Source organism: Theropithecus gelada, chromosome 18 (genome assembly GCF_003255815.1).
Source record: "Theropithecus gelada isolate Dixy chromosome 18, Tgel_1.0, whole genome shotgun sequence".
NCBI classification, from domain to species: Eukaryota; Metazoa; Chordata; class Mammalia; order Primates; family Cercopithecidae; genus Theropithecus; species Theropithecus gelada.
In genome coordinates, this window is record NC_037686.1 from 19518580 (window position 1) to 19545846 (window position 27267).

The 27267-nt window shown below is 36.0% G+C and overlaps 1 pseudogene; it reads right to left on the minus strand.

The window, feature by feature from the left end:
- Positions 1 to 2867: 2867 nt before the first annotated feature.
- Positions 2868 to 4184, minus strand: LOC112611728 (annotated as a pseudogene).
- Positions 4185 to 27267: the final 23083 nt, after the last annotated feature.

The window sequence follows — 27267 nt, forward strand, 5'->3', positions numbered from 1 at the left end:
GAGAAAAAGTTCAGTCGAATTAAATGTAAAGGAGTTTAATTGAGCAATGAACAATTCACGAATCGAGCAGCCCCCAGAGTCACAGCAGATTCAGAGAGACTCCAGCACAGCCATGCGGGGGAAGATTTATAGACAAAAAAAGGGAAGTGACCTACAGAAATCAGAAGTGAGGTACAGAAGCAACTGGATTGGTTACAGCTCAGCGTTTGCCTTATTTGAACACAGTTTGAACACTCGACAGTGTACGAATGGTTGAAGTATGGCTGCTGGGATGGGCCAAGACTCAGCCACTGTTACAGGTGCACACCCCCAAGGTAGGTTCTCAATTTTGTCTACCTATTATATTAAGTTAGGTTGCAGTTCCTCCACAAAGACTCAAAAATAGAAGTATGGAGTCCTTCTCAGGCCATATTTAGTTCCATTTAACAGTTGTCTCTTTGGAAAAGTTTGTTATGAGTTCCAACAATTGACATACAAGTTGACCTGAGAACACAACCTCTCCGTGAAGTGATCAATTACTGAAACTCCACAAAATAAGACGAATCCATTTACATTTAAAAAAAAATAGAGGAATGTAATGGGGATGCATCTTTTTTCCTGTATCTTTTTTTTTAAGCAGACTTTATTTTCTTAGAGCAGTTTTAGTTTCACAGCTAAATTGAGCAGGAAGTACAGTGCTCCCATACACTGGCTGTCCTTACACTTGCACAGCCTCCTCCTCTGTAATCAACATCTGACACCAGAGTGATGTATTAGTTACAATCAATGAATCTGTATTGATGCATCATTATTATTCAAAAGTCCATAGTTTATAGCAGGGTTTACTATTGGTCTGCTACATTCTATGGATTCTTAAAATTCTATGGATAAATAGTAGTGGTACATCGTTAAGGGTTTTGACAAATGTGTGACATGATCACCATTACAGTATCATACAGGATAACCCCATTGCCTTAAAAATCCTCTGTACTCCAGGTATTTACCCTCCTTTCCTACTAATCCCTGGCAATCACTGATTTTTTTTACTGTCTCCATAGCTTTGCATTTTCTAGAATGTCATGTAGTTGGAATAATACTGCATGTAACCTGTTTAGATTGGCGTCTTTCACCAATCTGAATGCTTCTAAAGTTCCTCCATGTCTTTTCATGGCTTGATAGCTCATTTCTTCTGAGTGTTGAATAATATTCCACTGTTAAATTAGATGATCAGTTTATCTCTCCATTCACCTAATAAAGGATATCAGGGTTGCTTTCAGTTTATAAAAATTAAACTGCAATTTACAGAAATTTATATTTAAATAAATAGAGAGTTTATGGAAATTAAAGCTACTATAAACATCCATGTATTGGTTTTTGTGTGGGCATAAGTTTACAGTTTATTTGGATAAATACAAAGGAGCAGAATTGCTAAATTGTATGGTAAGAAAGTGCCAAACTGTTTTCCAAACTGGCTGTGCCATGTTGCATTCCCATTGGCAATGAATGGGAGGTCCTGTTGCTCCATATCCTTGTCAGCATTTGCTCTTGTCAGTGTTTTGTATTTTGGCCATTCTAATAGGTGAGTAGTGGTATGTCCTTGTTGTTTTAATGTGCAATTTTCTAATGACATGTGATGATGAGTACTTTTTCATATGCATACTTGTCTTCTGTATCTTTTTCATGAGGTGTCTGTTCAGGCCTTTTGCCCATTTTCAACTGAGTGGTTCATTTTCTTATTGTTGAATTTTAAGAGTTCTTTGTCTATTTTGGATACTAGTCCTTTGTAAGTTGTGACTTTTGCAAATGCTTTCTTCTTGTCTGTGGCTTGTCTTCTAATTCTTTTAATTGCACATTTTGCAGAGCAGAAGTTTTCAGTTTTAATGAAGTTCATCTTATCAATTATTTCTTTAATGGATCATGCCTCTGTTATTACATATAAAAAGTCATTACCAAGTCAAAGGTCATTTAAATTTTCTCCTATGTTATCTTTTTGTAGTTCTGTAGTTTTGCATTTTACATTTACATCTATGATTCATTTCAAAATAATTTTTGTGGCGCATGTAAAGTCTGTGCCTAGATTCCTTTAAAAAAATTTTTTTTTTGCATGTAGATGTCCTATTTCTCCAGCACTATTTGTTGAAAGACTATCTTTTCTCCATCATATTGTCTTTGTTTCCTTGCCAAAGATCAGTTGATATTTGTGTGAGCTTATTCCTTGTCTCTAACTGGTCTCTATGTTATGTTCCATTAAACTATTTGTCTTTTTAAAATTTTTAATATTTAGAGACAGAGTATCTTTTTATTCTCCTTCAATATTGTTTTGGCTATTCTGGGTCTTTTACTCCTTCACATAAAATTTATAATTAGTTTTTTGATAACCACAAAATAACTTACTGGGATTTTGATTGGGATTATGTTAAATCTATAGACCAAGTTGGGAAAAATCATATTGAGTCTTTCTAGGAATAAACATGGAATATCCCTCCACTTAGTTCTTTAATTTCTTTCATCAGAGTTTTGTCATTTTCTTCATATAGATCTCGAACATATTTTGTTAGATTTATACTTAAGTGTTTCATGGCATTGTTGTTAATGTAGATGACATATTTTAATTTGAAATTCCACTTGTTCCTTGCTCATATATAGGAAAGTGGTTGATGTTTGCATATTTACCTGTATTCTGCAACCTTGCTATAATCACTCCATAGTTCCAAGAAGTCTTTCTGTTGTTCTAAGACATTTTTTTGTTGTTGAATCTGTGGGAGTTTCTTTCTTTCTTTTTTGGTTTTTGATTCCTGCTTTTATTATTCAATTTCTTTTTCTCATTTAAAGTAGTCTTTTGCGCTTGGAAAGCCTCACCTCCCAAGACCAGAGTCAGTTGGAGTTGGTTATTGCTGGAAGGGGGTGGGTTGGGGAACTGGGATGGGGGCAAGGAGACCCCCGCTTTGCGGGTGTTCCCAGGTGGAGAGGAAGAACTGCACTTCACAGAGCCTGGGATACAGTGGGAAGGGGATGAGGCAGGAGCAGCAATCTGGGGAGAAGGCCCCACCCCAGTTGCCAGCTTCCTTTTCTTCTAATGTTTCCTCACTGGTGGCATTCTCTGCAGCCTTGGAAGCCTTCTTTTTTTCTTTTTCTGGGTTTTTCAGCTTGAAGAACTCTGTAGGAGGGTCTTTAGCTCTGGATCCTGGACCTCTATCTCAGACTTGTAGAGGTCAGGCTCAAAGGGACCACTGCTCATCAGCATGGAGCCATTGGGCATGAGCAGAACTGCAAATTTAAACTGGTCAACAAATTCACCCTTTTTCTGATAGAGAACATTAAATGGTTGCAGCAGTCCATGCTTGGTACACTCTACCACGCCTATCCAAGCCTACTTCTCATCTTCAAATGCTCTTAAAGTAAATGACACAGCATCAAAACACCTTTCCACCTCGCTGAAGAAGGCGTGTGAAGTTTGCATTTGTAGTCCGTATTATTTAAAGGGATCTCCTCTGTAAATAGTAGCCCTGCATCCTTGGCCTTGCCCTCTCCTATGATGATGAAAACACCAAATTCAGCTTTTTCATGGTCCTTCTTCTGCTGTTCTGCAGGGTTCCGGATAACAGTTTTCTCACCATCAATGACATGCTGCTTCAGTTGGTGTGACAGCATACCTTCTACTGGCGTGCAGTTAAATGAAGGAGCAACTTAGTTCCAGGCTTCTGTCACTTGTTTGTTATGGTTTCCAGGTTTCCCCAGACATAGGGCAGCTTCAACACAAAGGTGAGCTGCCTTAATAACATCTGCTTTCTGCCCTGTTATTTGGATCCCCTGAGCTACATCCATCACAAAAGTATGAGCTACATTAGCGATGAAGGCATCCACGTGGACACCAAGGTCAATTTTTACCAGGTCATCTTCTTTAAGAATACAGTCTTTGTCACTCCGCAAAGGAGAGAAAGTGACACACACAGTTATTTACCAAAATGCTGGTGGGAAAAGCAATACCTTTCCTCATTTCCTTTTCTTTCTTGAAGATTTTCCCTGTTTCTGCCACAATCATGGCATCACCTTCCTCACACAGGCTCAGTATCCACACACCTGAGCTGGATGCTTCCATCAAGGACCAAAGTACCCAGTTGGCGATGTCACCCACCCATCTGATACTTGGTCATGACCAAGTCCTCAGCGATAGTTTGCTCCTGCTGCTTGTCCCTGCCCAACATCTTCCTACCACCAGCACTGCAGTCTCATTTTCCCTGAGCCACCTCCTCTGTCTCCCATCCCAGCTGCAGGCTGTGGTCAGAGCACCTTGGATCCTCGAGGAGGGGACAAGCGAAAGAGCAAGTAAGCAAGAGAGGAGGCAGGCGAGAGCGAGATTTTGGGGGTTCCTATGTATGGGGATATATTTTAATGTCAATGTTTATTTTTTAGAATCTGTTAGGAAATTTTTGTATTTGTTAAACCTAGTGTTCTCCCTATTATGCATAATGTATAATTGAATCAGCATTAGTAACTTGACTTTTTGTTGTTGTTTTTGGGTACTTTGGGTTAAGGAGAAAGCAACAATTTGTTGAAAATATATCTTTAGCACCTTTCTAATGATTGCTAGTACCCATTCTTAAAAACATGAAAGCCATTACTGACCACTGATCAGGAAATTGCATCTAAGTATGACTCAACGGTATTATTTGGTTTTCATTGTATTTATTTTTATGGTTACCATACATTTATGGCAAACAGTATTAATTTCTTACTTATGGTACTGATTTAAACTTTATATTTTAAATAATTGTGTTGCAGGACTTTTCCTTACTTCAGCTAAAGATGAGATTCTTGTTTGGCCCATGGCCATGAAAATTTAGGTTCGCAGATGGTTTAAAGGGTGAGTAAAGCAGGCTTTTATGGGGTGAAAAGGGGGAAAAAACAAGGGAGAAACCCTCCGCTACAGTGCTTCCTGCCAGACAGTTGGAATCCTAGGTTTCACACAGGAAGAGGGGCCAAGCTCCACCCAACTGCAAAGGGCATGAACTTCCCGAGGCGCCACCTCAGTGGGGAGGCTGGCTGGAGTTTCTCCAGAGACTGCCTCCCACCTGGCTGTCTCAATTGTTTTTAGGTATAAATAGCAAGTTGATACAAAGAAAAATACATAAAGTAAATCATCATGGAGATTATATGTGATTTGGCAAAGGCCATGAAGGATACTATCACTGAAACTAAACTTTGGAATAAATTAGTCTTATCAAATTACAAAGGAAAGATAATTTTTTCTTTTCTTTTTTTTTTTTTGAGACCGAGTCTCACTCTGTCGCCCAGGCTGGAGTGCAGTGGCGCGATCTCAGCTCACTGCAAACTCTGCCTCCTGTGTTCACGCCATTCTCCTGCCTCAGCCTCCCAAGTAGCTGGGACTACAGGTGCCCGCCACCACGCCCGGCTAATTATTTGTATTTTTTTTTAGTAGAGACGGGGTTTCACTGTGTTGGCCAGGATGGTCTCGATCTTCTGACCTCATGATCCACCCTCCTCGACCTCCCAATGTGCTGGGAACACAGGCGTGAGCCACTACGCCCGGCCTGGTAAGATAATTTTTAAAGGTGCTTAGCAGTTTAACCATGATCTAGGCCAAATTTTTAAAGTGGGAATTGCTGGTCAGTAAGCTCTAATCACTTTAAGATTGAGGACTATATTATAATTGCATGTGCTGCAAACTTGTGGCTAGCATGATGCCAGAATTCAGTAACTATTTGTGGAATAAATGAGCAGATGAACAGATTCTGCATTCCCATCTTCTTTCTGACATCAAGTCTCAATTTCAAAAATTTCTTCTTTGTCTACCAAGTACCTGGATACCTGACTCTACCCCTTGGCTGTCACAGTGCCTCTGAAAATCTCATCTGTACTCTGCAGTTCAAAATTGTATTTCCTCCTCTCATGGCCAAAGCTTCCTTTGTTTTGAGATTGATATTAAAATTATGAGATTCTAAAGTCATTCATACTAAGCTGCAGAACTGACATGTCTAATTGCCACAAAATGGATGTCATTTTAATTGATGCCTTTTTGAATCCAAAATAATGCCTAATTGACAAAATGCATTAATACCACTCATCTTAATACTAGGGACTTTCCAGATGTAACATTTATATACTGCACAAAAAAGTAGAACCATATCATCCACTTATTCACCGGTTTTTCAAGTTCTTGTCAGTGTAAAAGATTTAGGAGAATTGCTAGCAGTCCTTGTAACACTGGCTGGCTAGGTTTTAGTAATAAAAGCACCTAAGGAGCTTTCTTGAACTGTAAATTCCTGGGCCTTATCTTCCGGATATTTGCTTTTCATTTTACAAGTGAAGATATCATGACCCACTAAGTTTCAATGACCTACCCAAGGTCATACAGACAACTTGCTATCAGCTAGAACCAACTTTCCTAGCTCTCACTATAGGGTTCATTCTATTGTAGAGACTATGACGATTGAAAACAGCTCTAAAACTTTTGTTAAATCCCTGAATTCTTAGTTTTTAAGAAAAGGAGACATGTTACTAACGAGATATTTTTGAAAAGGGCTTGACGTTTTATGTTTATGTGTTTTGCTGGCATGGTTAATAGGAAAGCATCTTACCCAGCACACACTTATGTTTGTACAGTTGGTTATCCATGGAATATGTTTCATAGGTGTGAATACTTATGTGTCTTACTGATCATTTTTACATAGCATCTACCTGTCCATAATGGAGTCTAACAATTGTTTGCATAATTAAATTAATAATAATAATAATAATAACTAATGTTTACTGAGCTTTTATTACATGCTGGTACTATTCTAAACCCATATACATGTTTTATGGGATTAAAAACCTCAGAAGTGGCCCGGCGCGGTGGCTCCTGCCTGTAATCCCAACACTTTGGGAGGCCGAGGTGGGCTGATCACAAGGTCAGAAGCTCAAGACCAGCCTGACCAATGTGGTGAAACCCAGTCTCTACTAAAAATACAAAATTTAGCTGGGTGTGGTGGCACGCACCTGTAGTCCCAGCTATTCAGGAGGCTAAGGTAGGAATATCACTTAAACCTGGGAGGCAGAGGTTGCAGTGAGCCAAGATGGCACCACTGCACGCCAGCCAGGGCAACAGAGTGAGACTCTGTGTCAAAATAAATAAATAAATAAATAATAAAAAATAAAAGCCTCAAGAGGTAGAGAATGTTATTATAAATGAATTAGTGACTAAAGAATAAATGAAGGACTGCTAAAGGGATGAATATAAGCAATTCATCCACTATTTTGGATTTAGTAACTATGGTTTACTGGAAACTACATCAAACATTTTAAATGCACAAGAGAATTTTTGTGAAAGACATTGCTAGTGAGAAGATTCACAAATAAGTATTTGTTCAATTGTGATGAAAATACAAACCAATACAGCAGCTGAAAAAATGAAATGTAGTCTATAAAACAATAACTAAAGTTGTTCAAAAAAGAAGACCTAATTAATAACTCAGGTTAAGTGATTATGAACTTTCAAAGGCATCTGGATTTGCCAATTTTGTGTGTCTCTAAGATAACTATTGAAATTTTAAAACCATGTCTTTCATCTCAAAAAGCAGCATTTGCTTTAGCAGAATAAATTCATTAATGATGTCAAAATCAATTAATACTATTAGATATATCCTCCATCAAGAGCTGGAGTTTTCAAATATTTCTAATTATAATGTGGTTCTAGTGAACACGTTATAAGCAATGTGCCTACCTAAAAGGAAATTCTCAAGACATATTAAACTTCATAGTGTATGCAGTTCTGACAGTTTCACATTCGATAGATTCATAGCCTCACATTTGTTGTAAAAAGAGTGGTTATTTACCGTGTTTTAGCTTGTGACTTTAATTTGAAGGTTTTCATATCCTTGTTGATACTGGTAATTTTCAGTATGTGCTAGAAATAATGACTATGTTTATGACACACAGAATATTTTTGTTCTGTGCTCTCTCTCTAATGGGGTCACAAAGTATTTAAACACAAGAAATTTGTAGTCACTCTGCTATCTACAAGCGAAACAGAATGCACAGAATTTTAGTGTGAGATCCTAATAAGTAAGAATTTCTTGTTCCTAATGCCAGATACAGGTAGTGAAGACAATTTGATGGAATAAATTGAGTCCTCCTTAATAGAAAGACTTCTCCTGGAACAAGGTTTAACATATTATGGATACATAAAATCAAGAAGGAACTGTTTCAAATTGCTAATCTATTATGCATGCATTATCTTATATTCTATAACTCAATGGCAGCAGACCAGAGCCCTGTCAACCTCTGCAGAATGTGGTCGTACTGCTCCCCCATGGAATGAAGTATAGAACAAATCTACCAATCCTGATATGTCTGTGCTAATGAGATCTACTTGGTGAAGTGCTTGTTCATTAAAAATCTAAGAACAGAAATAATGGGATACATGGGAATTGAAGTTCCAAAATGTCTCAACACTAATAAATAATAGTCAAATCATATTTAGTAAGTAGCCACATGTATTCAGATCATTTAACCATCGTGTAGCCAGGGGTCCTGCAGTAAATAAATTCTGTCCACCTCACTTCTAGGACATAAAATCTGGGCAATGCCTTAATTAGATAGTGACTAGGGAACAGGAGGTGACAGTAATGGATGCACAGCAAAGGCAAGCATTTTGCTATATTTCCAATACAGTTGCTATACACAAATTAATGCCAAACTCAAATCAGATAAATATTTATTTTATTTCTTTTTTTTCACTTATGCAAACATTTATTTTCAAGGAGCAAGGAGGTTTTTATCAAGACCAAGCAGAAATCACCAAAAAGAAAAAAATCCCATATTTTTCCAGGGAAATTTGAAAGCTCCCAGCCCCATTCTATAATTGTGTTGCATTAGTAGTGAACCCTTACTAGACTCCTCAGGGGAATAATAGATTATGCCAAAAAATAAAATGGTGTTTATTTTATCATTCAGTAACTACCTGGGAAAAGGAAAGAGTAAAAAAAAAGGGAGGCAAAAAAAAAATTATTGAATATCTTGTAGACATCAGATATTTTCATGTTTAATATTTTATCAACCAGTTATGGCAGGTATTAGGATGATGATCATCACCACTTAAAATAAAAGGTGAAAAGAGGGTCAAAGAAGATAATGAATTTGCTTATAGTCATGGGCCATAATTCATTTATTTAAATAAATAGTTAATGAGTAGTTACTCTGTACCAGGCATTATTCTTAGTGTTAAAGACACAAAAGTGATTCACAAAGTTCTGTCTATGTTAAAATAAAAATCTAATAAAAGTGAAGATAATTACAGATTGTAGTAAATGCAGTGTAACAAGTAAAGATGGTGTTGTTCATAACAGAGAGGAGGGAGTGGGGAAGTCTCTTAAGTTGGGTGGGCAGGCTAGGATGTTTTGAGGAAGAACTATTTGAGCAAAGATAAGGATGTGTAGGAATAAATCATTTGGAAAGCTCTGGTAGTAGTGTTCCGAGATGAACAATAAATGCAAAGACTGAGTGACAGGAGGTTCTTTGGTGTGCATGAGGAACAGAAAAGCTGATCTTGTAGGAGTCAGTGAGTTCAGGGGACATTAGTTAAGTTTGAATAAACAAGCTGTGTCCAGCTTTTGTGGGACCTTGTAGAAATACTAATAATTAGGTAGTTGGATTTTATTTTAAATGTATCATGAAGTCACTGATTTTTTTGTTAGTTTATTTTTAGGTTTTTAAAGATATTGCTTATGTTGAGTTTGGAAGTCAGATTGCAGAGTTTCTGTTTTGAGGAATGGCTGACAATGTGTTGTAGAATAACCCCCTTGCTGAGCACGTAAGAAAAGAAAGACAACTAGTTATTCTTTCTGATCCTCTCCCTCTTCACTGAACTTAAAATAAATGTTGGAAATTTAAAAAAAATAATAAAATCATAAAGGAAAAAAAGAGGGACAAAATATAAAAATCATCTGCTTGAATACCTAACAGAGCTAGCAAAGCATGAGAAATTACAAGTCTTAAGCCCTTTGAAGGAAGAAAATCCAGGTAAATGAGCCAGACATCTGGGGATAACTTTTCTGCAAGAAGCATCTGCTAAACCAGAAGAAGCATTTGAGAGAGTGAGACATTGAGTAGACATTTTAAAGCTTTCTGAGCGAAGAGAACAAAGATTGCTCTTCAGCATCTGCCAAAGATGAGGAGCTCTAATAAAAAGTGCAACTTTAGATGGAGATTCTGATGGACTCTGTCTTATTTGTAAGTGTGAACCAGAAAGAAATCAGCTGTGAAACCTACTAAAGCCCAGCTTCAAAGAGTCTCAGTTCCTAAAATTTGATCAAAATGATCTGTGGCTGCTAGTGGCTCAGACTGTCTACCAGAAGCAAAGGCAAACCTTCTCTAGATTAAGATGACATTATCCTAGGCTTCAATTTTTTTTTACAACTCTTCATATACAGTCCCATACCAGAAAAAAAGGAGACAAGACAATGTGGTAAAAATATGAGAAATAATAGATAATGGAAGATAACAGAATTAAAAATACAGAGGATCCAAAATATGGAGTTATCAAACACATACTTTATTATTTATTTATTTATGTATTTATTTTTGAGACAGAGCCTTACTCTGTTGCCCAGGCTGAGTGCAGTGGCGTGACCTTGGCTCACTGTGACCTCTGCCTCCTGGGTTCAAGCAATTCTCCTCCCTCAGCCTTCCAAAGTTGGGATTACAGGCATCCGCCACCATGCCCAGCTAAGTTTCATATTTTTAGTAGAGACGGGGTTTCACCATGTTGGCCAGGCTGGTCTCAAACTTCTGACCTAAGGTGATCCGCCTGCCTCTCAGCCTCCCAAAGTGCTAGCATTACAGGCGTGAGCCACTGCGTCCAGCCAAGCACATACTTTAAAAGACACAGGCTATTTGAGAACTTGGCAAAGGACTGAAAATCATAAAGAAACTAAAGAAAATTCTGAACTAAAAGGTACAATAACTTAGATGTCAATAGGTTAAGGAGATAGCAGGTTTAACAACAGTTTACACACAGATAAACAGAATAAGTAAAGAGAAAGTTGGTTAAAATAAAATATCTAGAATGGGGGAGAAACAAAAGAATGGAAAATATACAAAACAAAGTAAGGAGTATAGGGGATATATTAATAGTTAGGGTATAAAATAGAATTTGAATTCCAGAAGAAAAAGTAATAGAGGAGACATAAGGAATATATGAACAAATAATTTTCTAAAACTGATGACATCAAGTTAAAGATTCACAAAACCCTGTAAACTCCAAGCAGCATCAAAACAAAGAAAATCACACTTATGAGAACACTCAAAAACATAAACACAAAACAAACAAAATTACCTAAAGGAAACTAGAGAGAATGACAAATGATCTTCAAAGTTGTAAGATTAGATTTTATTTTTTCTTGGTCTTGCTCCCTGTGGGATGTCTTCCAGCTAGCTGTATCCTTCTACAGGGAAAGCTGTGTTCTTCTCAAGGTAGCTAGAACTCAATCCTCTAAGGTTCCTATAACCACTTCCTTTCTAGGGTAGTAACAACTCTGCAATTACCATCCCTGGTGGTACTGCAACTATATCTCTCATGATGTCCTTACACCCTACCAATTCATTTTCATTTTATTAAACTCTCTCAATTTATCCTAATTTGAGAATGTTATGAGGGACATTCTCCTTCCTTCCAGAGCTTATAGTTCCTTGTAACTTTTACAAATATTGCTGTTGCTTTTACATTTAAAGATATTGCTACTGAATCATGTAATTTTTTTGAATTGTAAACTCATGGAGATAAATCATAAATGAGAAAGGCAGAAAATAATAATAAAATTGGGATGTTCATGGTTAAGGCCAAATGTAGCATTAACTTGCAAGAAAAAAATAAGATTGGACTGACAGCTGGTATCTCAACAAAAACTGTGAAATCCAGAAGACAATGAAGATACTGTCAAAATGTTGAAAACAATGATGCTAACAATGTTTTGCTATCTGGTTTTAAAATATCCTACCAAAAACAATGAAATAAAATCATTTAAGACAACGGAAAAACAGAATATTTGTCATCAGAAGACTTGCACTAAAGTAAATATAAAACAGTGTTTGGAGAAATAAACTGATACTTGATAGAAGCTGGGAAGGAAAATGGTATATCCAAATGAATACTGGCAGTGTTAAAAAGTAGTAACAATGACATTGTGTTTCAATGTACAGTGAGAGATCCATTTCCAGAATAGTGGTATGAGAAACTCCATAGACTTGCTTTCCAGGGAAACAACCATAATTGGTGAAAATTATATTTTAAAAACTGCATTCATAAAATCCTCTGAAATTTCTTCCCAAAACATAGAGCAATTTTCTATTAAATCTTGTTAAGAACAGTAGGAGTCTATGGTTCCTGAGTCACAGCCTATACCTCTCTCTATCCTCTGACATCTCAGTGTGACAGAAGGTCCACTCTGGATGGGTGTGACCAAGAAAACAGAGTTTCCATGTCTCTCAGTCCCAAGCTATGGTATCTTTTGGGCAGAGGCAGTCTGCAAGCATTTCTCATCTGCCTTAGTTCCAGTTGCAGATTTGCTTTCTCTATCCAGTTCCAACTCATAGAGTGGTGGCTCTACCCCAAGAACCTCACTCAGGCCAAGAATGTTGTGGCCCCAGTTACCTTGTCCTCATCCATGCTCCCTCCCCAACTTGCTCATAGGTCAGAGGTCCACATCTGGAGAGTTAATGTAAGACACCAGAGGCTACCTCCCCCACAAAGTGTCCTGATTATAAAGCAGAAGTGCCACTGCAAGATAAGTGGGTCATTGCCCCTGCCTCCAGCTCCAGAGCAGGACTCAGACATTTTACCCAGGTGAAGCAACAGCATAAGAACAGAGAGCTCCTAAGCCCTCACCAAAGTAACTGTCTTTTTTAAAAAATAGAATGTCAAGATATTCAAGACAGAGGGAGCTCTAAATTACAATGGAATTTGGATGATAAGCCATTAAACCCCAATAAATGTAAAATAATTGAAATCAAACCAAGATTGCCCTCAATGGAATAAAATTATAAATGAATAACAGAAATTTCAGAAATTCAAAAATATGAAGAAATTAAACAGTGCACTTCTAAATAACCAATAAGTCAAAGAAATGAAAAGGAAAAGTGAAAATGGAGACACACTGTACCAGTAATTCCGGGGTGCAGCTAAAGCCGTGCTCAGAGGAGAACGTGTCTGTGAATGTCAATATTCAAGAAGAAAGTGTTAAGTCAATAGTCTGGTTTTCAACCATAAAACACTGGAATAAAAGCGAGCGGAAGGAAGGAAATAATAAAGATTAGAGTACAAGTTGATAAAAATATAAAATTGAAAAACAATAGAGAAAAATCAATGAAATTAAAAGTTGATTCTTTGAGAAGTCAACTGAATTGTCACACTATTAGGCAATTATGAGCAAAAAAAAAGAAAGAATACTCTAATAAAATCAAAAGTGAAAAATGGGACATTACAACCAAATTAACACAAATAAATACATTATAAGGAATAAAATTAAAATCTGAATGCCAATGAATTAGATAACTTAGATAAAATAGATAAATTCCTGGAAAGACACAAGGTACAAAACTGACTAAAAAAGAAGCAGAAAATCTGAATAGACCTATAGCAAGTATAGAAATTGAATTAGGAATTTAAAAACTACAAAGACCAGAACAAGATGGTTACACTGGTGAATCTGAATTCTACCAAATTAACAAAACAAAACAAAACTGATATCAGGTTTCCACAAACTCTTCCAAAACAATAGAAAAGGAAGAACACTTTAAAACTTATACTATGAGGCCAGTATTATCCTAATACCAAAACCAGATAACGATATTACACACAAAAAATAAAACTATAGACCAATATCACATAGATGCAAAATCCTCAACAAATTACTAGCAAACATATAATAACAAGAGTCAAAGTGACCTTTGTTTTCTAAGACCAGAAACAAGGTAAGGATGTCTCCTTTCAACACTTCTGTTCTACAGTGCACTAAAGACTCTAGCCAGGGCAACAGTCAAAAAAAAAAAAAAAAAAGAAACAAAAAGGAACCCAAATTAGAAAGAAGTAAAACTATATTTACAGATGACATGATCTCGTATATAGAAAATTCCAAGGAATTCACTAAAAACTCTGATCACTAATAACTAAGTCCATCAGAGTTGCAGGATACAGGATGATATACAAATATCAATTGAAGTTTTATACACAATGAAAAATCTGAAAATTACATTAAGAACAAAATTCTACTTTCAATGCTATCCCAAAGAATAAAATACCTAGAAATAAAATTATTTAAGGCAATGCAAAAGTTAGACTCTAAAAAAGTACAAAGCATTGTTGAGAAAAAGTAGATCTAAATAAATAAAAGATTTCTCTTGTTAATGGATGAGAAGACTTATTGTTCTGACATTGTTATAATACTGTTTTAAAATAGCAATACTCTTCAAACTGATCTGCAGATTCAATGCAATCCTTATCAAAATCAGAGCTGGCTTCTTTGCAGAAATTAGCAAGCTAATTCTGAAATTCATATGGAAATTTAAAAGACCCAGAATAGTTAAAACAATCTTGAAAAACATGAACAAAGTTGGAGGACTCACACTTCCCATTTACAAAACTTATAGCAAAGTTACAGTAATCAAGACTACGTGGTACTAGTATAAGTACAGACATATAGATCATTGACATAGAATCAAGAGTTTAGGAATAATCTCTCACATTTACATTAAATTGATTTTTAACAAGCCTGCCAAAAATTTAAATGGGAAAAGAAAGGTCTTTGCAACAAGTGGTGCTGGGACAAGTGATTATGCAGAACGACAACAAAATGAATTCAAAACCCCTCTTTACATCATGTATAAAAATCAACTCAAAATTGATCATAGACCTAAATGTAACAGCCAAAACTATTAAACTCTTAGAAGAAAATAGAGGCATAAATCTTCCTGACCTTTTGCAAAGCAAACCTTCTTAGCTGTAATAGCAAAATCATAAGCAACAAAAGAAAATGTAAGTAAATTGGGTTTAATAAAAAATTAAAACCTTCAAAGGATATCATCAAGAAAGAATAAAGAACACCCACAGAATGGTGAAAATATTTGCAAATTGTATCTGGAAATAATCTAGTATCCAAAATATATAAGAATTTTTATAACTCAACAACAAAAAGATAAATAGACCAACTGAAAAATGGGAAAAGAACCTATGTAGGTATTTCCCCAATGAATATATATAAATGGCTAAAAAGCACATGAAAAAAATGTTCAACATAATTAGTCATTGAAGAAATGCAAATTGAAACCACACACAAAAAGATCACTTCATATCCACTAAAGTGTCTAGAATTTTTTAATTCTAGAATTAAAAAAACAAACAAAAAACAAACAAACAAACAGAATACAGGGGTTGACAAGAACATTCAGAAACTGGAACCCTTGTATATTCCTTGTGGGAATGTAAAATGACTTCGGTGGAAAGTAGTTAGGTAGGTCTTAAACATGGAATTACCATATATCCTAGCAATTCTACTCCTAGGCATGTGCTCAAGAGAATTACATATATATATCCATACAAAAACTTATACACAAACGTTCACAGCAGTGTATTCATAATAGCTGAAAGTGTGGAAACAAACTGATGGTCATTCGTGACCCATCAATGAATGATCAGATAAACAAAATGTAATAAATACATACTACGGTATTATTCATTCATAAAGAATGAATTAAGTCCTAATGCATAATATAGATTGAAAGAACCTTGAAAACTACGCTAAGTGAAAGAAATCTGTCACAAAAGACCACATATTGTGTACCCTTTTATGTGTAGTATCCAGAATAGGTAAAGCTACATAAGCTCAAAGTAGATTAATGGTTTTCTAGGGTGAAAGGTTTGGGGAAAAATGAAGAGTGACTGCTAATGGCTATAGGGTTTCCTTTTTGGAGTGATAAATATTCTAAAATTGATTACAGTGTTGGTTGCATAACTGTTAATATACTAAAAACTATTGAATTATATACCTTAAATGGGTGATTTTTGTGGTATGTGAATTTTATCTCAATATAGCTCTTATATAAATGTACACACATATAAATACAATATATACATATATACATACATATATAGAGAAAGAAGGAAAACGAGAGGGAGTGAGATGGAATATTAAGTTACATTTTAAAATATACTAAATCAGGAAGTATATAAAGTTAGGTGAAATGACCAAATGAAGATACAAATACCAATTAAATTAGATTTCGATAATTCAAGGATGCATGTTTGAATCTTGAATGTAACCATTGAAAGGAAAATAGTATAAAATTTCTAGGTTAATGTACAGGGAAAATGAAATAATTAAAATATTAAATAACAATAAGACAGAAATCTTTTTTAAAAAAAACATAAGACTGATGGTAAGCAAAGAATAAAGTACATATATAAGCAAATAAATCTGCAATTACGTTAATGTAAGTGAACTAAATTCTCTAATTATAAGACAGATTATCATACTGAAAAGTCCCACAGTATGATGCTTACAAATGACACAACTAAAATACAAAAATACTGGCAGGTGGAAAGTAAAATGATGGAAAAATATTACCATGCAATTATTTGTCACAAGAAATCTGATGTATCCGTGTTAATATGGTACAAAGCACAGAACAAAACTACAAATACAAAATATCCTTTACAGTGACTAGTTTAATTCATCTATCACATACAGAAATTCTAAATTTGATTTTGTCTAGTAATACGACCTCAAAATGTATGAAGCAAAGATGACAATACTACAAGGAGAAATGGACAAATATTGACTCCTGATAGAGATTTACATACCACTCTCAGAAAGTGACAAAAAGAAGCAGACAAAAACTAAAATTTCAAAAAAATTTTGAAGCACACAATTAATAATCTTTATCTACCTGACATATGTAGATCACTATAACCAAATACTAGAGCATATATTTTATTCAAGTACTCATGAAACTTCATAAAAATTGAACATCTGCTGAGATATAAAGTCTCAATTTCAAAATATTTAAATCAGAGTATGTGTCAATCATATTGCAATTAAGCTAGAAATCAATATAAAAAAGGTAAGTTAAAAAACCTACAAGCTTAGAAATCATATTTAGAAATTTCTAAATAACCCATGGAGCAGAGAAGGAATCATAGTAGAAGTTAGAAACTATTTTAATTTAATTATAACTAAGATACAATATAGCAACATTTGTTGGATAAACCTAAAACTTTGCTGAGAGAAAAAACATATAGACCTAAATACATAGATTAGACAAAATCAGTAAATAAACAGCTCAATAGTCAATAGTAAGCATGCATTTCAAGAATTTAGAAGAATAAGGCAATTAAAAGCAGAGAAATTAGAAGAAAGAATGTAATAACTTTAAGAATAGAATTAGTGGAAAAAATATGATGGGCTCCACAAAGCCAACCGTGGGTCCTTTGAAAAATAAATTTGGTAAACTTACTGTGATGAAATTCTAGAAAATAAAAGAAAGGTCACACACTCACCTCCTGCCCCCCTCCCCCATCACACACAAACAATATTAGGAAGGTATGACGGAACTCTACATATTTTTCAGAAAATAAAAAGATAATATTATGAACGATTTTATATTAATAATTTGAGAATTTAGGTAAAGGGGAACAAATCTAAGGAAAAACAGGAACATAAGAAGACAGAAAAATATGAGTCATCTTATGTGTGGTAGACACAGAGATGTGCTGTCCAGATTCTGTTTCAAGGAAGGGCTTGTCTCATCTGCTGAGTGTGCAATGAATGAGTACCCATCAGCTCTTAGTCACTCCAGATATTGCTTCAGTTGCAGAAAGCCACCTTACAACTCTGGAGAGCCATATTCAGCGACCTATTAAGTAGAGATTTTTTTCTCCATTTTATTTCATTAAAAAAATTCACAAAACAGATTTAGCAATTTTTTTTTTTTTTTTTTTTTGAGACATCTTCTTGCTCTGTCACCCAGGCTAGAGTGCAGTAGCATGATTGTAGCCTACTGTAACCTATAACTCCTGGGCTCACATGATCCTCCTGCTTCAGCCTCCTGAGTAGCAAGGAGTACAGGTGCACTAATTTTTTTATAACGTTTATTTTTGTAGAAAAAAAGGTCTTGCTATGTTGCCCAGGCTAGCCTAGAACTACTGGTCTCAAGCCATCCTCCCACTTCGACCTCCCAGAGTGTCAAGGTTCATCCACATTGCAGCATGGATCATCATTTCATTACTTCTGAAGACTATTTCACTGTGTGTATATACTACAATTTGTTTACCATTTAATCTATTGATAGACATTTGGGCTGTTTTACCTTTTGGCTATCACAAATAGTGCTGCTATGAACACGTGTGTGTATTTAAGCAGGTATTTGTTTAAATACTTGATTTGAATTATTTGTATATACCTATGGGTGGAATTACTGGGTCATGTGGTATTTCTTTGTTTAACCTTTCTTTGAATTGCCAAACTCTGTTCCACAGAAGCTGGGCCATTTTACATACCTACCAAAAATATACGATGGTTCCAATCCTGCACATCATTGACGACACTTATTTTCCAATTTTTTGATTCTAGCCATTCTAGTGGGCATGAAGTATTATTTCACTGTGGTTTTGATTCACATTTTCCTAATGACTGATGATGCTGAGTATCCTTTCCTGTGCTTCTTGGCTATTTGTATGTCTTTACTGGAGAAATGTCTATTCAAGCCCTTGCCCATTTTTTAAACTGGACTGTTTGTGATTTTTGTTGTTGAGCTGTAAGAGTCCTTTTATCTTCTGGATAGTAGATCCTTATCAGATACATAATTTGCAAATATTTTTCTCCATTTCTATAGCTTATCTTTCCCCTTTCTTGATGATGTCCTTTGAAGAATAAAAGGACAAATTACCTACTTTTTAAAATTTTGATGAAGTCCAAATTACCTACTTTTGTTGTTGTTTGTTTTTGGGATTTTTGCATAATACCTAAGAATCCATTGCCAAATTCAAGATCATGAAGATTTACACCTGCCATGAATTAGCCAGTCCTTGTTAAGTCCTACTCTTAACAGGAGAGGCATGATGATGCTTTAGGTCTCTGGATATTAATATCAGCAGAGACCTTGTGTCCATTAATCTTTGAAATGCTTGGATAATCCCCTTTTCTCAGGGTACAGACACCTGAGAACGTCAATGTAGATCTGAGTATTGGGGTCCCTGAAGATTTTATTCTCAGAAAATGAAAGAATTGACAAGCATCTAAAACCTGACAATAATAACGTATTCTCGAGGATGTGGGGAAATAGAATTTGATACCTTCTGGTGAGAGTGTAAATTAGTAAAATTACATTGTTCAGCAGTTTGGCAATGTTTAGTTAAACTATATTTCTTTTAAGAACTTTGTGATACAACCAAGAAGTATTTGTATGTATGGGAATGAGATAGGGGACACTGTTTATTTTTTCCATATGCAGTTGTCCCAATAGGATATGCTTGAATACCTTACTTTCCCTATTGAATTTTTATCTCCACTTTCAAAATTAACTGACTCTGCATAGCTGGGTTTATTTCTGGACTCCCTATTCACTTCCACTGATCGATTTGCCTACATTTATGACAATACCACACCACAGCCTTATAGTACATCTTGAAATTAGGTAATATGAACCCTCCAACTTTGTTCTTATCATATAAGTTGTTTGATTCTCCTTGATCCTTTCATTTTCATGTACATTTTTAATTCAGCTTATCTTTTTTTTTTTCCAAGAGAGATTGCTGTGACTTTGAATTCTTTGGAATCTACACATCAATTTGGGGAGAGCAGAGAACTTAACAACGTTGTATCTTCCAAAGAACATAGTATGTAGCTTCATTTATTCTGATGCTCTTTAATTGCTTTAAGCAGTATTTGTCATGGGTGAGGGTGAGATGCTGTTCTGTGCTATGTAGAATGTTTAGCAGCACATTTGACCACTAGATGCCCGTAGCACCAAGTTGCCACAATCAAAGTGACTCCAGGCATTACAAAATGTCTTCTGTGCAGCAAAATTAAGTGTGGTATTAACAAAACGATGGCCATATTAATCAGTGGCAATGAAAACTATCAACTCTGGATGCAATAGCAAACAAAACAAGAGCAATAACTAAACAACCTTCTAAAGGCTCTGGAAAGTTCAAAAAAAAAAAAGATCAGAAAGATTTTAGAGAGAGTAAACATTTGTTGCCGTGTCATTTCCCTGCTTTGGCTGTTTTTGCTGAAGTGCGGACTGCAGTTGAAGCATGACTTGAGGAAGTGGAAATCCCTGTGCAAAACTCAGCATTTTACTGTCTAGGTTACCAGAGGATGGACTAAGGGCACTCATGGCCATTGCAAAAGTAAAGGGGGAGTCCCGGGAAGGAGAGAAACTGAGGATGGCAACCCCACCTTATGGACTGAATTGTGTCTTCCCCAACCCCCATTTTGTATGTTGAAGCCCTAACCCTCAAAGTTCAATAAATCACATGTGTATATATGGTTCAAAGCAGTATTTAGTTGAAAAATCAGAACTGGGATGAAGTTGCCACCCACCAAAGAAGAGCTTTCCGACTTTGAAATGTTCCTCACCCCTGTGGCCCTGCCCATCCTTCAGCAGGCTTCTGCAACGTGATTGGCAAAGACAGCAGAGAGGCGGAAATTGGCTGTCCCATCACAGCCTGCAGCAGCCCTTGGCCCTGGAGAGATGCAGACCTCCTAAGACTCCTGAGGGTAGGAAGCTCTCTCTGCTCTCCTGCTCTGCCCTTACTTAGTCTTAGATGGGCTGTTGCCTTGCACTCAGTGGGCGGTTTCACATACTTCAGAGGGCTCAGTGCAGTTCCATGAGAAATAGTGGCTCATTGGGTGCTGACAATCTCTGCGGCTGGATCTCTTCCATATTCTCTCTCATGCCAAGCCCGTACACTGTTAGTAATTAAGTTTGTAAATTTGGGACGATTTCTCCTTTTCGTTATTACCATTATCCCCAGGGAATAAAAGCAGCCATGGGATTGCTCTTCTTGTAATTATTCATCCCACCATTTAGCTTTCTTATTGTTTATCTTTCTATTGGGTTAAAAAAAATGTTACAAAAGCTATTCTGCATTGCTCTCAATCTTAGTTGGAGTGTGATCAGTTTCATAATGTTATATTTTCTAAAATAATAACAATTTTAAAGTTTATATTATTTCCTTAAAAAGGAATATTTCATGCTTTTTTCCTCTATAGGCACTAAAATTAAAGAGTATAGAAATTGTATCTAGAAAACTTAGATGATTTTCTTATACATTGTAAATAATTTTTAATATAAGCATTTTTTGGAGGAAAGATAAGTGAAAATTGAATTAATAGAACTACTTTTCTTCAAAATGCTTAAATATATTTGGTAGGAATGAACTCATCATGTGTCATATTTTCAAGACTTTAATAATTTTTAATCATTTGAATAGGGAATACATCATTACAAAGCTGCCCAAGGAATTATCATTTAAATGAAGAAGGTGAGGCAGGGAGGAAGAAAATTATTCTTCCTCATTAAATGAGGAAGAATTTTGTCAGCGTAACTTTCAAGAGGGCATGACCCAGACAAGATTCTAGTACCACAGACTTAGTTTTGCTTGCTTATTTTGAAGATATGTTCAGAAATCTAATGCTGAAATGTAAGGAAACTCCTAAACACATAATCTAGGAAGGTGGTTGCAGTTAATGGTTAGGCTATTACTAGACCAACTAGTACAGGGTCCCAGCCCATGATCTGACTTTTTAACATAGAGATGGCAGGTGTGTGTGTGTGTGTGTGTATGTGTGTGTATACCTATTTTGCTCACCATTATATATCTGAGCCTTATTGCATTGTATGTACAAAGTATAGAATCAGCTTTTCTTTGTAAATCACCCATGAGTTGACACTGGCCTGAAGTTCTTCTCTATTTCTACAGATCTGAAGAATAAAAATTGAGACAAATAAGAAGTTGAAAATACTTAGAACATTAAGGGGCCTTAGTTCAGTCTATGTGTGTACACACATTAAGGCCTATTGAGTTTATGTAATTTGCTCAGAGTAACACAGTAAATAATGGCAGAGCTGAAATGAGAGTCTTCTTAGATACACAATTCTGTGTTCTTTATCCCATAACTAGATAAGAACATCAGGTTTTGAAATTAGTCAGCTTTGAATTCAAATTCTGGCTTTGCCACTTACTAGGTGGATAACTTTTAGCAAGTGATCTTCTAATCTCAGTTTTCTTATTTATGAATTAGGGATAATAATAGTCTTCTTTGGATCAGTGTGAGGATAAAGATCCCAGTATAGTGCCATCATTTAGCACCTAAAAATCATCATAGTAGTAGTCACTGATGTTACTATTGTTAGGTACTCTCTTCACCCAGACATAAGCAATACGCTTGCTTCTCTGTATAAAAGATAAAACAAGCTGATTAATTTCCCACAAATCAGATAATCAGCAATCTCAGAACAAGATTATCACAGTGAAATTTGCTCCCTGTTTAGAGATTAAGGAAAGTTCTTTTTTCCTTATCAAAATAATGGTTTCTTTCTTTAAGCTATCAGAAGTTCCATTCTCTTCAGTTCTAATTCATGTGAGTCATGGTGCAAGATACACAACATTTACCATGTTCTGGATTAAATAGGACATCAGTTGGAGACCTAGCCCACACACTTTAAGTGCATTTCTTTACTTTGTGTTAGGGACTCCTGAAGAAAAAAAATCCAGATGTTTGCAGAAGATTTTGAGAATACTTGCATACAAACTCAATAGCTCTTGAATAAAAATGAGAACCAGATTAAATTCATGGAGAACATGGCTACATCAAATGTATTTTATTTTCTTTTATAGATACTCACATAAGTCATGTGTGTTTTTAAAGAACACCTATAGTTACATAATCTCCTGTGTGAATTTAGGGGTTAATTTAAAAGAAAGTGAGTTTAAACTTTGAGCCGACAATGTAAGAGTGATTAGGAGAAAAGTGATCACTGGAGCCAAAGGAATGAATGAAATTACCCCAGGAGAGCAAAGAGCCCTGGCTAGATCCTAAGAGAAAGCCTAAATATGGGGACCAGCAGAGACAAAAGAGTCCTATAAGGTGAGCACTCAGGAAGAGAAATAGAAGAGAGCTTCATCTTGGGAGCAAGAAAGATTTTCCAGAAGTAGATATCCTTCAATATCAAATACTGCAGTTCTAATGCCTACAGAATTTCATGTACCAGGTGCTTAGCAATAAGAAGGGAAGCTAATTGACAGATTAGCCTTTTCACTGTATTTTTAGAGGAAGAATACCATTTTTATCTAGATTGCATTGTGTTGAGGATAACTTGAGCTGGGTGGGGAGTGGTAGCAGAAATCATGGTGATAGAGACTAAAAGCCTTCAAGCCATATTTGATGCCAAAGCTATTCAATGGCAAGCTGGGTTGTATGAAAATAAGAAAGGACCACAACTGATTTTAACAAAATGGTCATAAGTGACCTTTCCAATGATAGGGGAGTTTGGGAATTATATATGGTGTTAAAATACAGTGTTTGCTAGAAAGTTGTCTGGAAAGAAGATAGAATGGTAGCATGGTTGGGGAAGAAAGAGAAGAAGAGAGATAGAAGAGAGGGTGAGCAGGAATAATCTGTGAAGTCAGAGAGGTTTACAAAGGGCAGAAATCCACATTAGTTACCATTGATTGTATCCCTGAAGTAGGAGGCAAAGTCAGCTGAGCGTGCAAGCACCGAACTGCAGTTATGAATTTGCAATGAGTGTAAAATGTTCGGATTATCTGTTGTAAAGAATAAGCTAGGGAGTTAAGTAGGAGTGAATGAGAGGAATGATGAACTCATGGAAGGCCTGGCTGAGGTTGAGTAATAACTACAAGTGGCATTGCACCAAATTAAGTGGTATGATTTTAACAAATGACCCAATAAGGTAGAGTCTATTATTATGTGGAGCAATAAGACCTCAAATGGATCATTGAGTTGGAAGTGAATCTTTGAAAGCATATCTGAAGTTCCTTTCATAACGTTAAGTGCTGCCTCCAGACAGCATTTAAATAGGGATCGTTTACAGACCGATGAACATAATTTTAACATTCAATCTAAAAGCTATACTTTGTTTTCACAGAAAAAATGTTTTTTTTATTTCAATGAACTTCTAATGTACATAGAGATGTCCACATATAGTGTATATAAAGATATTATAGTACCTTTATCAATTAACTATTGCCAGATTTGTATAAACAAGAATGTGGTTTAACTTCCCTAAACTGGAGGACTGGTAAGATTATTACCAAAATAAGGCCTTAAAAGGCCTGATCTTTAAGGAATAAGCTTTCAAAATAATTTATTCATTTCAACTTGCATTTTCTTTCTTTCTTCTCTTTCTTCCTCCTTTCTTTCTTTTCTTTCTTTCTTTCCTTTCTTTCTTTCTCTCTTTCTCTCTTCCTTTGTTTCTTTCTTTCTTCCTTTCTCTCTTTCTTCCTTTCTCTCTCTCTCTCTCTTTCTTTCTTTCTTTCTTCTTTTTTTTTTTTCAGGCTCTCTTCCTGTTACCCAGTATGGAGTGCAGTGGCACTATCTCAGGTCATTGCAATCTCCGCCTACTGGGTTCAAGCAATCCTCTCACCTCAGACTCCCGAGTAGCTGGGACTACAAGCATGCTCCACCATGCCTGCCTAATTTTTGTATTTTTTGTAGAGACAGGGCTTTGCCATGTTGCCTAGGCTGGTATCGAACTGCCCAGGTTCAAGCTATCCACCTGCCTCGGCCTTTCAAAGCACTAGGATTACAAGTGTGAGCCATCGCGCCTGGCTCAATTTGCATTTCTAATTGCCAGGTCTTATATAAGACCACTCTGTGCCAGGTCTTACATAAGGCTCTGAAGATAGCAGGATGAGTGAGTTGGAATTGCTTAGTTAGAATTGGAATTATTAGAACTTCAAAGATCTCACAATGTAGATGAGGAGCCAAGTTGGAAAGACATAAAATGTGTGGGCACTATGATTAATGTGCCCTAGAAACCATGGAACACAACATGATTACATGGATCTAGAGAGACTTGGGAGCCCTAACAGGGAGATGATGGTTTCTAACAAGCATCAGCCCATGCATCAGGCACTGGGCTAAACCAAGAGGAGAATGTGATGAATAAGGCACAGGTGGTCTCAGGCTGTTGAGCAGCACAGACACATAAACACATTTGCAGCACACTCTGTTAGGTATAATAATGGTGCTGGAGGTGTGGGAAGACAGCAAAGTCACTTGCAACATGGAGACCTAAGCAGAAGAGGAAGAGGGTCACTGGCACACAGGAAAGCCTTCTTGCAGAAACAAACAGCTGAGCTCTAAAAGATTCAAGACTGAGCCAGGCATGGAATTGGTGGAACAGTGAAGGAGAACCTTTCAGGCAGAACACAGCTTAAAGGAAGAGAAGTGAAAAAGAACATGATATAAATCATTCTATTACAAAGATACATGCACACATATGTTCACTGCAGCACTATTCACAATAGCAAAGACATGCAATCAACCCAAATGCCCATCAACGATAGACTGGATTAAAAAAAAAAAATGTGGTACATATACTCCATGGAATACCATTCATCCATAAAAAGGAATGAGATCATGTCCTTTGTAGGGACATGGATGAAGTTGGAGGCCATTATCCTCAGCAAACTAACACAGGAACAGAAAACCAAATACCGTGTATTCTCACTTATAAGTGGGAGCTGAGCAATAAGAACATATGGACACATGGGATGGGGACAACACACACTGGGGCCTGTTGGGGGGTGAGGAGGAGGAGGGAGAGCATTAGGAAAATACATGCTGGAGTTAGTACCTAGGTGATGGGTTGATAGGTGCAGCAAATCACCGTGGCACACGTTTACCAATGTAACAAACCTGCACGTCCTACACATGTACCCCAGAACTAAAAATTAAAATAAAAAAAAGAACATGAAGCAAGTAAATGTTTCTGGCACATAGATTTTCTAGCGGATAGGAAAGTTGTGTCAGACAGGGTTTATGTCCACTTCATAGATAAGAAATGTGAGGCTCACCGAAGTAAGGAAAAGTATGCATTGCCACACAGATCAAAGCAGCAGGAACAAAATTCCAACCACATCTGTCAGAGTCACAACCTCTGCTGTTTACATTTTTCAGACATACGTTTTGCACATACATATCTATAATGGTTACATTATAACGTAGGAAAAATATGTGCTAATTTTGATTTTATCTCTTTTGGTTTAGAAGAAAAAAATTCCTCATAATCAAGATGATATAATGAAATAAAAACCAAATGACAAAATACAAGGAAAGCACAATAAACAAAATATTTATGTGTATGAGAGAAATGATGCAAGTTTTATTAAAATAGCTCAACTTATCTTTTTGTCCATTTGTCAAAAATAACTATATCAAAAATACTACTATTAGCTAAGAGCATAGTGATATGGTTTTCTGACAATATCAATTAGAAAAATAAAATAAGCCATTTGAAGTCATTCTGGTTGTCAACATCTCTGCTTATGTTGAAAACTGCCTCAATTTATGATTCGACTATTCGATCTATTTAAAATGTTGAAGCTATGGATTTTTTTCTGCCTTCTTTTGGCAGGCTCACAAATTCACAATCAACAACTCGCCATCAGCTGGTCTTCATGAGCAACTTCACCATGACCCATCTAATTCTCATGCTTAGAAACAGAAAGACCAGGGAATGCCTTTTTTCCCCCATTAAAGTAGCTAATAAATTAAGCATGAAGAGAAATTATGGCAGTGAGATAAAAATGGGAATAGGTAATTAAAATAAAATCATTTAATGGTGTATAACTTAGGTGAGAGGAGAATGAACTTCTAAACATAACCCATTAAGCCACAGAGGAAGTGAAGAAAGCAACCAAATTCTGCAAATGCTATATAACCCTGGAGCTCTCCTAGTGTGGCCAAGCAACAAACCCCTTGATTAAAAGTGATTTTTATAAACCTCAGGAACTGGACACATAAGCAGAAAAGAAATTATATATTGACCCATCATACTAGATGAAAATATTCATAATCAAAAATGGATGATACAAATAAAAGAACATGTGAAAATGACTACTTGGGTATTTTCCATCAAGCAAAAGAAATTGGAAGTTAAGACTCTAGATTGCCTGTGAGCAAAAGCATGAAGATGGGTAGGCTAATTACTGACCAGAGTCTACTTAAAAGGCCTAGTCTTTAAGGAATGAGATTTCAATTTAGGACA